The 13,699-nt window shown below is 58.6% G+C and overlaps 1 protein-coding gene across 2 annotated transcripts in view; it reads left to right on the plus strand.

Annotated features, from left to right (window-relative positions):
- The window catches only part of CELSR1 (cadherin EGF LAG seven-pass G-type receptor 1), a 139,472-nt gene that overhangs the window by 57,927 nt on the left and 67,846 nt on the right, over positions 1-13,699 (plus strand). The gene's annotated exons all lie outside the window — the stretch shown is intronic.

Here is a 13,699-nt window from a genome sequence, read left to right on the forward strand (position 1 = left end):
ATTCACCAGCCTTCGGTGCACTGTGCTGTTCTAGATGATTCCACATGTGTTACCCTAGTCCCCACATCGGCAACATGGCCCCGTCTGTAAGCAGAGAGACCGAGGTGCAGAACAGCACAGTATCTGGCCCAGCCGTTCCAACCGGGGTGATTCTGCCCCCGGGGACAGCAGGGGGTGGGATGGGGGGGTGGAGGCCACACGTGCTGCCCACATGCGCCGAGGACGGCCCCACACAGACAGCGGTCCCGCCAGCGTGTCTGCGGGAGCGCAGAGCCACCGACTGCGTGATGAGTGCAGGTTCCCCCAGGTCTTCCTGGATGTCACCTCCCTGCCTCCACACGTGTCCCCTCCTCTCGTCCCCATTCCCCGCGTCCGCCCCCTGCTCGGCACTGGATGGCCACAGCACCGGGCACACAGAAGGTGCGCAGTAAGTGCTCATGCACACACCATGGGGTCGGGGTTCACTGGCCTGGCCTGTTCCTCCCTGTAGCCAGAGGAGGCGTCCTGGAGGCTCCTTCTGTACGGTGCCCGGTGCTCAAAGCAGTGCCTCTGCTGCTCTTGTCACTGCGCTGGAGGGGACGCGGGGGGACGGGGTGGCGCTAAGGTATTTATGACTCTGTCCCGCTGGTGTGAGAGCTGGCCCAGCTCCAGTTCTCACAGCACAGCTATGTGCGAACGCGGGCTGGCAGGCCTCCCCCTCCTCCCATACATGCATCTTCTCGTCACGGAGAACGAGGTGATTTATCATCACAGATGAACGTCTGCCCACGGGGTACATTCCTGAGAAGGCAGCGACTTTGATAGCCCGGGGGGCAGGGGGAAGGCTTTCCTCCGCGCTTTGCCTGTCAGAGGGGAGGCCTGGCTGTGGCCCGGGACCTAGACCGTCAGGGTGCGCCCCCACCTTGGCCGCCCTGGCTGAGTCTTCTTCGTAGGGTCCTGTTTGTTCTTGAGCGTACGATTTGTTTTAAGTGTATTTATTTCGAGAGGCAGAGAGAGCGTGAGTGGGGAAGGGGCGGAGACAGAGAACCTCAAGCAGGCTCCACGCTGTCAGCGCAGAGCCCGACGTGGGGCTCGAACTCACGAAACCGTGAGGTCACGACCTGAGCCGAAACCGAGAGTCAGACGCTTAACCTACTGAGCTGCCCAGGCGCCCCTCTGGGCCTATGATTTTAGGTCCCTGGGCCGCTTGACTGGATTCAGAGGGTGTTTCAGCGAATACTGGAGAACAGTCCTGTCTCTGAGTGTGAAGCACCTGGTCGTCCCTGGGTCTTGGGGTCCCTGCTGCTGGACACTGCATCGAAATGGTTCTCCTCAGCATCGAAATAGGTGCTCCTTAGCAGAGATGTAGTCTGGGCATCACTGGGTCAGTAGCCACTTAGGAGTCTCGGTGATGCTGGGTTTAAGCTTTGTGCTAACTACCCCTGGGTGGAATGTCCCGTTTGTGCTGTGTGAGAGCCTTCCAGGGAACCTGACTGCCCCCCGTGGTGGCCTCCCTTGGACTGGGGGCCCTGACTGTCCCCCAAGGTAGTCTCCCCTGGGCTGGGGTCCTGACTGCCCCCCATGGTGGCCTCCCCAGGGATGGGGCCCCTGACGGTCCCCCGTGGTGGCCTTCCCTGTGCTGGGGCCCCTGACGGTCCCCCATGGTGGCCTTCCCTGTGCCTCCCCTGCTGGGGGTCCCGACTGTCTCCCGTAGTAGCCTCCCCTGGACTGGGGACCCTGCCCCCTGTGGGGAACTCTCCAGGATGAGGACGTCTGCCTAAGCTCAAGGCCAGAGAAACTTCTGGTATACAAACCGAATCATCTTTTCTGTTCATGGAAAATATTTAAAATCACTTCTGGCACTTCTTGGATTCTGTTAAAAAAATGCACATTACCCCCAACTGCACGTTTTATCTTGAATTCTCCTGTCAGAGTCATGGTATTTCCGTCATCACGGGATGCACGAACGTGCTGCACGGTCCCAAGCAGAAACCCCGCGCCTCCGTGTGAAACTCTGTTCTGAGCTCCACGGCCATCTGTGAGGGGAGGGGCGTCCACACCGTGCGGGAGAGGAGGTTCACCAGCTCCTGCCGCGGTTCACGGGATCCGAGGTCCCCTTGGAAGAATCGTCAGCAAGGCGAGTTTCGTCCTTAAACCAGGAAGTTCGTCATCATCATTCAAAGTGAAAGTCATTGGGGCGCCTGGGTGGCTCAGTCTGTTAGGCAACCGGCTTCGGCTCAGGTCACGATCTCCTGGTCAGTGAGTTCGAGCCCCGCGTCGGGCTCTGTGCCGACGGCTCGGAGCCTGGAGCCTGCGTCGGGTTCTGTGTCTCCCTCTCTCTCTGCCCCTTCCCACTCACGTTCTGTCGCTGTCTCTCTCAAAAAGAAATACACATTGAGAAAAAAAAGAATACATGTTCTTTGTGGACATTGACGGGTCCCAAGGAACTGCCCCACGTCTCTAGCGCCACGCAGGAGGTGGAATTTGAACCATCTGGGGGCTGAGCTGCTATTTGTAGGGACGACGGAGGTTTCTGTTAGCATTCTGGCTGAGTTTGGACACGCTGCTGTTTGAGAACTGGCTCGGTTTTCCTATGAGCTGATTCGGTGGTGAGGACACCGCTTCCCAGCCTCGGGGTATGCGCGGCTGCCGGGTTCACCTTCCGCCAGCAGTTTCTTCCCCGAGGTCACAGGACTGTGCCCAGACCCTCAGCCCTCCCCCCCCCCCCCCCCCCCGTCCTTCCCTCCCTCCCTCACCCTGTGGTGGCACGGCCAGCCCACTCACCACTCTGCCTGGGCCGGGGGGTCCTATGCCTCTGTCTCCAAGGGGTACAGGGCCCCCGTCTGTCCCCACCGGCACGTCTTCTCTCTAGGAGACCTCCCCACACCCACCCTCACCCCTACCCTCAGATACCCCTGGGTCATTAGAACCAGATCCTAGTCCTGTGTCTGAGACGTCATCTTGGGGCTCATTCTTGAGACACTGTAGACAGAGACAGCTGCAGGCCCAGAAGGGCACACGGGGGGGTGCCCTGGATGGCCCTGCCGTGGGGACTGTGACTTCTCAGCGTGTGCTCAGGCCCCAGGGCAGTGTGAAGTCTGTGTCCCATCAGGACTGGCTGGGGGCCGGACTGTGCGGGTCAGGACCCTCTGCCAAGCTCTGCCTCATTGTGGAGCCTGGACATCTCCTGAGCCGCCACCGGCGTCCTAAGCCTGCATCCCTGGCCTGTCCCCTGGCTCGGAGGGACCGTGACTTTGCTCCGGGGGGTTGGAAGTGCCCTGTTGAAGGGGCCAAGATGGTGTCCTGGGCACTCAGGCCCCGGCGGTCGGCTCAGCGGACCCTGCCTGGTCACCACGTGCAGGCAGGTGTCCGGGGCCCTCTGGGTGGCCTCCCCACCAGCTTTGGCAGCCGAGACCTGTGATGTTTACTTGCGCTGTGTTCATTTAGTGCCTGCTGGGTCCTCGGCCACTGCCAGCCAGGGGCACCACGGCGGGCTCGTGCTGGGGGGCGCAGCTCCTGGTCCAATGAGGCTCAGGGAGATGCGGAAAGATTTAAGGGCTGCGGCTTTCTGTGGGCGACTGTCCCCAGGAAGGAGATGGCTCCGGAATCTGGCCGGTCTCCTTTGGCGTGAGGAGGGTTGGGTCAGTGTCCTGGGGCTTACCTGGGGGTCTAAAATAACCCTGGCAAGGCCCTTCCATGTCTCCTGCAGCTCCTGGGGGCCTCAGGTGGCCCTGGGCTTGTGGCCACACCGCTCCCATCTCTGCTTCCGTCCTCGCACAGCCGGCCCCTGTCGCGTGAGGACAGATGTGAGGGCAGGGGGCTCACCCGGGTGATACGGGTCGGGTCTCACATCCCAGGACCCTTCATTCCATGCAATCTTTGCCCTATGAACCGATGCCCACAGCTTCGGGAAATCGGAACCTGCAGATGTCTTTTCGGGGCCACTGGTTAGCTGACTTGAGGGTTGGTTATTTTCTGTGCCCTTCACCCTCTGATGGGCGTGAGGAGTGGGAAGGTGGGGAGAGCACCCCTTTCCTAAAAGGAGGGGTCCTCGGGTGTGGCTCGGGGCTGGCACTGGCTGGCACTCCTTTCCATCCCGGGGAGTTTAGAACGCACACTGATTATTCCGGTTAGCCGGGTTTCAACCCTCAAACATGTCAGTGACTCCGGTAAGAAGAACCAAAGCGGTGGGTAAGCCAGAATCGTTTTCCTTTCCTGCTGGAATGCGTTTTTTATTTATATTCAAAAAAAAAGAATGGGTGTGTCTGCAGTTCTGGGAAATTGCTTCAAAGACAATAATGAAGTCATTCGAGAAGGCTCAGAGAAGGCCCAACCTGGACGAGGTCTGGGCTTCCGGCTTCCCCTCCCTCCCGGCAGGGGGGGTCAGAGAGGGTGGGCGGCAGGTGTCTGGGCTCTCAGCAGAGGCCTTTCCTGGCAGCCTTGCCCCAAGGAGGGAGAGGCTCCAGGGCAGAGCCAGTCACTGGGAGGTGAGAAAGTCAAACAAGGAGTGTGGGGGAGGGGGGGCTCCTAGTCCCAAGAAGTGAGTTAATAACCAGGAAATCACAGTACCAGCCTGCCAGGTGCTCAGCTCAGAGCTTTGCAGAATTAGCACATTTCACCTTGATGCTGGCCTCCTGGGTGCTAGGGGTTGTTCCAGGGCAAGACACAGAAATCCTGCCTTCAGAGAGGGATTTGCAGCAGGGGAAACTGAGGCACCGGCCGGGGGCTTGCTCAGGAAGCCTCTGTCCCGGGGCAGCGGTGTTGCTCCTGAGGGGGGTGTTTGGTAGAAGGGGCCGCCGAGGCCCTGGGTGGGTGGAAGGATGAATGGGCATGTTTTCCCAGTGTTGAACCATTTCTGACGGAGACCCTCAAGTGTCCCCTGTCCCTTGTCTCCCGTCTCTGTGCTTCCCCCGAGGAATCACGTCTTGTTTGTTAAGATTTACCTTTGCAAAGTAACCTGACACCCACGGTGGGGACTGAGGTTCGGTGTCCTTGTGTCTGAGGACCTGACTCTGAAGCCGTCCCGTGTTGGTGACTGTGGGGCCTGCACTCTCTCCGGGCTCTCTGTCCTCCATGCACCTTATCGATCTTTAATTCTGCCTAAACTTCAAGCTCCAAAGTGTCTTTTGTGCTTCAGACCCGACTTCTTCCCTCGCTGACTTTGAAAATACTGGTTTTTCTAGTTCAAAGCCCTTGGCTGTTTCTGAGGACGAGGAGGGAGCGAACTGTCCCTTTATTTACTGAGCAGCTTAAGTCATCAAATTTGTACGTGCCCTTCCCCTCCTGTCCAGGAGGGTCCGAGGGTCTCTGTCTGGCTGTGCCCCCGTCTCCCGGCTGGCTGGGGCTCCGTCACCTCTCTGGTCTCCGCCCGGAGCAGCCACGGGGCAAGTTCTGAAGCTTGCTCTTGGAGGTGCCGATTTACATCAGCCTCGCCCTGGTTCCAGCCCCGAACCTCCTCGCCCCTCCTGCCACGACCGTCACACAGCCTCCACCCCACACACACACCAGACACACATCACACCCCAGAGACATACCTACACAACACACACATCTCACACATGCGCACACACACCCCACCTCGACGCCACCTGCTTGCCTGCCTGCTCTCTGTGCAGTGACACCGAGGTGCCCGGCTACCCTTTCCTCTTGCACAGACATCCTGCCCGACCGTGACATCCCGGTGGCCAGGACCAGGGATCTCCTGTCCCTCTGCTTGGGCCCCTTCTGGAGCCTAGTGGTCGCGCTGCCCCTCTGGCCACGATCCCCAGTCGTTCCGGCAAAGCCCAGTTCACAGGCTCCCGGACCCAGGCGTCCTCTCTTTCCTCCAGTTTCCTTATCTTTAAGGAACTTGCTTGTCACATACAAAAAATGATATGTTTTATACACGGTGCTGGGCCTCCGTTTCTTCATCTGCAAGATGGTGACTAGAACGGTCCCCATGTGGGATGCCTGGGTGGCTCAGTTGGTTGAGAGTCCGACTTTCGGCTCGGGTCATGATCTCGAAGTTCATGGGTTCGAGCCCCGCGTCGGGCTCTGTGCTGACAGCTCAGCCTGGAGCCTGCTTCCGATTCTGTGTCTCCCTCCCTCTCTGCCTGCCTCTCCCTGCTTGTGCTCTGTCTCTCTCTCTCTTAAAAATAAACCTTAAAAAAATGAAAAAAAAAAAAAGCAGAGTCCCCATGTCTGGGGATTAGAGTAGCAGTGATGGCCGGGCCTCACTGCCCTCCGTAACCCCGTGTTCCCCGCAGTCACCTTGCAGGCGAGCCCTTGGCTCCAGCCCTTGCCCGCTGGGGCCTCTCCTGGGGATTCAGCCACAGACTGAGTGAGGGTCTGTGGCTCAACACTGCAGGCCGGGAGCGGGCAGGCAGTGTCCCCTCACTCCCAGCCCCAAGGCTGGTGTGGGACAGGCATCCGGTCACGGACATGTGCGTAAGGGGGCTGGAGGGGCCTCGGCTCCGGGGAGCTTCTGTTTCGTTGTTAAGGGGAGTCCTTCCCCAAATTTTTGCTTGGGGTTCTGCACCGGGGCCAAGACCAGGAGGCTGAGCCCTGTGTTCCTCACCTGCGGGGGGCTTGTGGTTCACTGTATGCATTATTGAGTGTGGCTATCGGTTTGCCCAGGTGAACCCGATCCTTGGCGTGGGGGTGGGGCTGGCATTCGTCACAGTGGCAGGAGGTGGTGGGGGTGCATGGCAGGAGGAGGGGACATTCTCCTCAGAGTCAGAATGACCCAGGGCGAGCATCTGACTCTGAGCAGGAGGTCAGGATGTGAGAAGCCCAAACTTGACTTGAATGAGGACTCCCAGGAAAGGAACGATAAAGTTAATTCTGGACAGGAAGTGTGTCTGAGAACATGTGGGTTTCATTTTAATAGTGTTTCTAATGAGAACTGTATCAGATGGTAAAGATATGAGGCTCACTAAGGTTGATCCGAGTTAGTTACCTAAAGTAAGATCATTTTTATCATTTCGTTTCATTTCATTTCATTTCATTTCATTTCATTTCATTTCATTTCATTTCATTTCATTTCATTTCATCTTAGAGCATGCAGGTGGAGGAGAGAGGCAGAGGGGGAGAGGGTTAGAGAGAGAGAGAGAGAGAAAGAGAGAGAATCCTAAGCAGGCTCCACCCTCAGTGCAGAGCTCATGACCCTTGAACTTGTGACCCTGCGATCATGACCCCGGCCAAAATTAGGAATCAGAGGCTCAGGCGCCTGGTGGCTCAGCTGGCTGAACGTCCAACTCTTGATTTCAGCTCAGAAAATGATCGCACAGTTCGCGAGCTGGAGCCCCACGTCAGGCTCTCGCTGACAGCACAGAGCCTGCTTGGGATTCTCTCTCCCTCTCTCTCTGCCCCTCCCCTGCTCATGCTCTCTCTCTCTCTCTCTCTCTCAAAATAAGTAAATAAAACTCAAAAAATAGATTAAAACAAACAAAACTTATCTTATCACGTCTCTTCCAAGTTCGTGCTCAGTGATGTCAAGGTGGTAGCTTGAAATTGACCGAGGGGGTGTGCACACCGTGGAAATGGGAAATGGGCAGGTCGGGGCTCCCCTCGCCCGGGCCGGCTCTCAGGATTCGCCAGCACCCCACTGCATAGGACCTACATTTAAGAGAAAGTGTTGGTAGATTCTTACAGTGTAGACAGATGAGCTGCGGTGGCCGCTGGGGGAAGTGCCCTTAGGAGACCCGGGCTCGGCCTGAATGAAGGTGCTAGAATCCAGACAGAAGGAGCTTCCCGGGCTCACCTCGCCCGTCTGAACACCCAACACTCCCGAGTCCTCACTGGCCTCTTCTCCAAAACGCGTGTTTAACTATAAAAGTAATTTTTCGTTCATTACATCAGCATTTTCCCAACACCGTTTGAATCAAATACATGAATTAGTAGCTTTTATAATTCCGTGCAGGCATTAATCATTGTCTTGGACCCGGGAAATCCTGGCATTTTACGATTTCATTTTCCGAGCATTTGTCTCGTCCCTGCCGCGCGCTGGGTGTGCATCGGGCGCCCCCTCTGCGCCTGGCACCCTCTGCGTGCCGGACGTGCTCAGACTTGGCTCCAGAGACCCTGTCCCGCCCTGGAGCCTGGGGACACAGATGCTAATGAGCAGCCCCACGGCCGCTGCCAGCCTGGAGCCAGAAGCTTCTGGGCCTTTTAGCGACTGTCATGGGTGCCCTGGACCTGGTCAGGCATATGGGTGCAGCTTGCTAAGGGGAGCATGCCTGGGACAGGACCGCAACCGGGTGCAGGGAAGCCGCCCCCGGAGGCCAGGCCCACAGGAAGGGGGCCACCGCCGGGTTATCATTGGTGACCACCTGCGTCACCTGTCGTGTCCCCGACAGCCCTGGGAGGAGGGGGGCCACGTGGCCGGAGTGTGGGGCGTGCCGCGGGTGAGCGGGGCGTTCGTGGGGGCAGAGGTGTGGCTGAGGGCCGGGCCTCGGGGCGGAGTGGCGTCTTTACAGAGCCGTGCGTTGCCGCTAAGCCAGCACCTGGCAAGGGGAGCGTTCTGAAAAGCTCTCTCTCGAGTTAACGTGGAGCACAGGCGGGTTCGCAAGTCAGTGGGCAGCTGGCCTGGGTTCGGGGCATCTGCGGCGAGGTGGCTGTGGTTGTGTGGATGGAGGCTGCACTGCTGGGGTGGCAGTGGAGGTGAGGGATGGGACTCCCTGAAGTGACGGGGGGTGGGGGAGGGTGGAGGCGGGCACTGATGGAGGTGAGGGGGAGGGGCACCGATGGCGGTGAGGGGGAGGGGCACCGATGGCGGTGAGGGGGAGGGGCACCGATGGCGGTGAGGGGGAGGGGCACCGATGGCGGTGAGGGGGAGGGGCACCGATGGCGGTGAGGGGGAGGGGCACCGATGGCGGTGAGGGGGAGGGGCACCGATGGCGGTGAGGGGGAGGGGCACCGATGGAGGTGAGGGGGAGGGGCACCGATGGAGGTGAGGGGGAGGGGCACCGATGGCGGTGAGGGGGAGGGGCACCGATGGCGGTGAGGGGGAGGGGCACCGATGGCGGTGAGGGGGAGGGGCACCGATGGCGGTGAGGGGGAGGGGCACCGATGGAGGTGAGGGGGAGGGGCACCGATGGAGGTGAGGGGGAGGGGCAGGGTGTCTCTGGGCCCTGGGCTTGCCTCCCGTTCAGATGGTGAGGGCCCCTCCTCCAGGGAAGAGGAAGACGGGGTTTGAGGTGTGGGCTCTGTGGGGTGGTGGTTGGGTTGGTTGGTGGGGCCCAGAGGAGCGGGCCGAGGCATGGCTGTGGAGGTGGGGAGCCCCCCCCCCCCCTTGCTGGCTTTCAGACGAGGCTGGGGAAGAGCGCCCCTGAGCGCAGAGGAATCAGAGCCGAATGTCACTCAGAAGCCAGCGAGGCGGCCTCATAGGTCAGGTGCTGCGTCACCTCCAGGCGCTGGTTGCCGAGGCCAAAATTTACCACGACCCTAATTTTAGGACAAACACAGAAGGCTGCTGTGGTGGGTTAAGTAGTGTCCCCCCAAATTCATGTCCAGAGCCTCAGAAACGCATCCTCATTTCAAAATCGGGTCTTTCTGGATGTATTAGTTAAGGCTCTCAGGATGAAACCATCCCAGATTTGGGGTCCCCCCGACATCCAGTGACTGGTGTCCTTGTAAGAGAAGGGAGGGGATTTGGGACATGGGACACATGTGCATGTGAAGGCAGAGACTGGAGGGGACGTGGCCACAAGCCCGGGAGCGCCGGAGTGGGGAAGGCAGAAGGCCCTGGAAGGATTGGGACCCTCAGAGGAAACCCCTCCTGCCCACACCTCAGTTCTGGCTTCCAGAACCACGAGAGAATAAGTTTCTGTTGTTTTAAGCCACGCAATTTGTTGTCCTTTCTTCCACCAGCCTTAAGAAACCAGTATTTATTGGAAATGAAAAAAAAACTTTACGGTTAAATCAAAACAAACAGCTCCGTGGAAACAACTTCGTTCGCAACTTATATTAAAAAAAAAATAGCACGATCTTGAAGAAAAACAGGGATGACCCCCCATGGGACCGCCAGGTGGTCTGAGCGCTCAAGTCCCCGCGTGGCCGTGGGTGGGACAGGCCCCCTCACGCCAGCCGTCCTTCTGTTCCTCCTGGGGAAGGAAGTTTCCCTGCAGCCCCGGAAAACTGGCCTGTAAGCAGGAAAACCGGGAGCCAGAGTCAAAGTCACATCTTCGGGGACCGCAGAGCTCTTGGGCTGGGCGCACGGCCTCCTGTCTCTGGGCCGCGGAGGCAGGCCCGGGGAAGATGTCTGCAGGCCGGCGCGCAGGCAAGGGCTGGGCTGGGGGCCTCGGAAGGCTGGCAGGGGTGGGGGGGTGCAGGAACACCTGGACCCGAGCCCGCGACGCTGTTCTGGAACGCCTTGGGGTGGAGCGCTGTGGGAAGGGCCTAGCGGGGCCTCCCTTTGTTTGCTGTCACGGTTTGGGGAGCACTCCCCCGCCCTGTCCCCTCGCTGCGGCTCCGTTCCAGAATACTCTGTACTTGGCCACCGACATGCCAAGCTGGAACTCGGGGAGCAAACACTCCCACATGTCATACACGTTTTTCAAGCAGAGATTAGAGAGTTTGAAGTGTGCGGAGGACAAACACACGTTAAGCTAAGCATTGAAAAGGAAGGCAGGGAATTTAAGAAGCCCGTGGGCTGTTCACCTGGAGGAGGCCAGGAGCACTGGGTCGCAAGTGTGAGGGTGTGAGTGTGGGTGGGGGAGGGTGTGAGTGCACAGGCGTATGTGTGAGGGCACGTGTGTGCACAGCTGTATAAATCAGCACACCTGTGAGTGTGTGTGTGTGAGTGTGTGTGTGTGAGTGTGTGTGTGTGTGTGTGCGCTAACATAAGCCGCACGGTGGCCGAGCCCAGCGCTGTGGCAGGCGGGGCACCCTGGTAGCCCCCTAGCCAGCTGGGGCCAGGAGTTTCCATGGAGGGTGGAGCTCGAGGGGGTCCAGGCGGGACCGTGGGCTCCTGTCCTTTTCCTCTTACTTCTGAGCGGGTGCGAACCAAGCCTCTCTGCCAACGCGACCCTGGGGTCAGCCCCTGCCCGGGAGAACAGGTGGGTGGGCTGGCCGGGGCTTCTGGCCTGGCCCTGGGGGTCACTGGCCTGCTGGCCCCTTCACGGTCCTGGACTTTAGTTAGGAAGTCTGTGATTTCAAGCCACCCGCCCCCCGTTTTCGACGGGGCTCAGCCTGGAGCAAATTGTACTTTTTGGGCGTTGTGACTGGGGCTACGTGGGGGAGGGGGAGGGAAAGCCCAGAGTGTTTGGGAGCACCACTGGTTTGCGATGCTGACCGCAGGTCAGTTTGGCCTGTGCCTCAAAAGTGAGCTTCTTGGAAGCACCCCCTCGGGTGGCTGAAAGCGTTTTCTTACGCTGGTCAGCGATCGCGCTCTAGAATCCTCACCGTCAGAGCTCGGCCTCCAGGAATGCTCTGAGTCCCTGCGATCTGTGTTCTCAGGAGCTGCGCCTGGGGGTCGGGGGCTCAGGACGGGCCGGAGGGGAGCGACAGAGTCCTCTGCTGACCGTGTCCCCACCTCCGGAGACGGCCAGCTCTGGGCCAGGGCACCGGACCCTCCAGCTCCTCACTGACCAGCCACGGGGTGTGGGCTGCCCCAGCAAGGGTGGTTTCCTGGCTTTGGGGGGGTCCGGGTGCAGCGTCTGGTGTGAGCCATCAGCACCCAGCACGCCGAGGCTCGGTCCCAGGGGGCACTCGGGCTCCACCGTAACACCCACTCTCAACAGCACCTCACTTTCCTTGTTCAAGATTGATGAGATCCTAACATCACCCTGCAGTCCGTTCACATTCTCAGCGATCTTGCACGTGCCTGCTGTGGGCTGACTCGTGTCATCCCCCCCCCCCCCCAGACTCGCGGGTGGAAGCCCTGACCCCCAGCCACACAGGATTAGCGTCCTCGCGAGAAGAGACACCAGAGAGCTTGTTCTGCACGCACGTGAGCACAGTGGGCTCCCGGGGACGGGCTCTCACCAGGCGCTGGGGTGGCCGGCACTTTGACCGTGGACTTACAGCCTCTAGAACCCTGAGCAATGAATGTCTGTTGTTTGAAGCCACACGGTCTGCGGGTATTTTGTTAGTCAGCCCGGTTGGCTAAGGCGACGCCTGGGGATCCCAGTGACTCCTGGGCTCCAGGAAGCTGCTGTCGCTTGAAGGCCACTGTCCCCGCACCACGGCCCCTCCTCTTAGACGTCTCTGGAGGTGTGTGATTCACATCCCTTCGTACTGGTCTTGTACTAATCTAAGAGCACGGGCATCACTAAGGGAAAATGGATGGATATGACTGTCTGCAAATACGACATCTCTGTGTGGCTGCAAGTATGTAAACCTCAAGCCAGGAGGGAGCAGCCACAGAAATGACAGAGGAGAGTTGATTTCCTTCGTTTCTGAGGAGCTGATAGGAAAACATGCAGAGGAATTACCGGGTGGCTCCAGGGGCAGCAAATGCACATTGTCAATAAAATGCAAAGAGATCCTGGGGGCGCCTGGGTGGCTCAGTCGGTTGAGCATCCGACTTCGGCTCAGGTCATGATCTCGCGATCCGTGGGTTCGAGTCCCGCGTCGGGCTCTGTGCGGACAGCTCGGAGCCTGGAGCCTGCTTCGGATTCTGCGTCTCCCTCTCTCTCTGTCCCTCCCCCACTCTCACTCTGTCTCTCTCTCAAAAATAAATAAACAGGGGGCGCCTGGGTGGCGCAGTCGGTTAAGCGTCCGACTTCAGCCAGGTCACGATCTCGCGGTCCGTGAGTTCGAGCCCCGCGTCGGGCTCTGGGCTGATGGCTTGGAGCCTGGAGCCTGTTTCCGATTCTGTGTCTCCCTCTCTCTCTCTCTCTGCCCCTCCCCCGTTCATGCTCTGTTTCTCTCTGCCCCAAAAATAAATAAAAAACGTTGAAAAAAATAAATAAATAAATAAATAAATAAACATTACAAAACCCCAGCACAGATGTATATTGAAAGTGATTTGCAATAGAAGAAGCTATAAGCTACATACACGCCATCAATAATAGAGTAAGGAACGTTAGTGACTGAAGCTTTGATGGGTCCTCTAGTGGAATTCTGTGCAGCCAGTAACGAGGGGCGGAAGCAGGTGCACTGACAGGAAAGGACTCCAAAGAAAGTGATTCGTTCCTGAGGGCGTGCAGGAGACCGCTGAGGGCTTTTACTGCCCTGACGTGTTTTTGTACAGTGATGGGGGGGGGGGGGGACAGGGGTGCAGATGTGAATGTCATACGTTCATTTTGAAAGGTGTTCATTTAGCGGCATGCGGGTAACTCAGTCAGTTAAACATCTGACTCTCGATACTGGTCCAGGTCATGAGCCGAGGTCTGTGAGATCGATCCCCGCATCAGGCTCTGCGCTCACAGCACAGAGCCTGCTTGGGTTCTCTCGCCCCCTCTCTGTCTCTGCCTCTCCCCTGCTTACACGCACGTGCTCTCTTTGAAAAATAAAGAAATAAACATTTCTTTGAAAAGGCGTTCATTTAAAGTCAGTAACTGGTGGGGGCGTCTGGGTGGCTCAGTCGGTTACGCGTCCCACTCTTGATCTCAGCTCAGGTCTTGATCTCAGGGTTGTGAGTTCAAGCCCCGTGGTGGGCTCCGTGGTGGGCATGGGGCCTACTTAAAAAATAAACGAAATGAAATGAAAATCAGTAACTGGCAAAGAATGTTGGCGGGAGCTGGGGAGTGAGTGTCTGCTCTTTAGAAGCTCCTGTCCGTCCACAGGTCTTGGCGGG

The sequence above is a fragment of the Neofelis nebulosa genome, chromosome 8 (assembly GCF_028018385.1).
Source record: "Neofelis nebulosa isolate mNeoNeb1 chromosome 8, mNeoNeb1.pri, whole genome shotgun sequence".
NCBI lineage: Eukaryota > Metazoa > Chordata > Mammalia > Carnivora > Felidae > Neofelis > Neofelis nebulosa.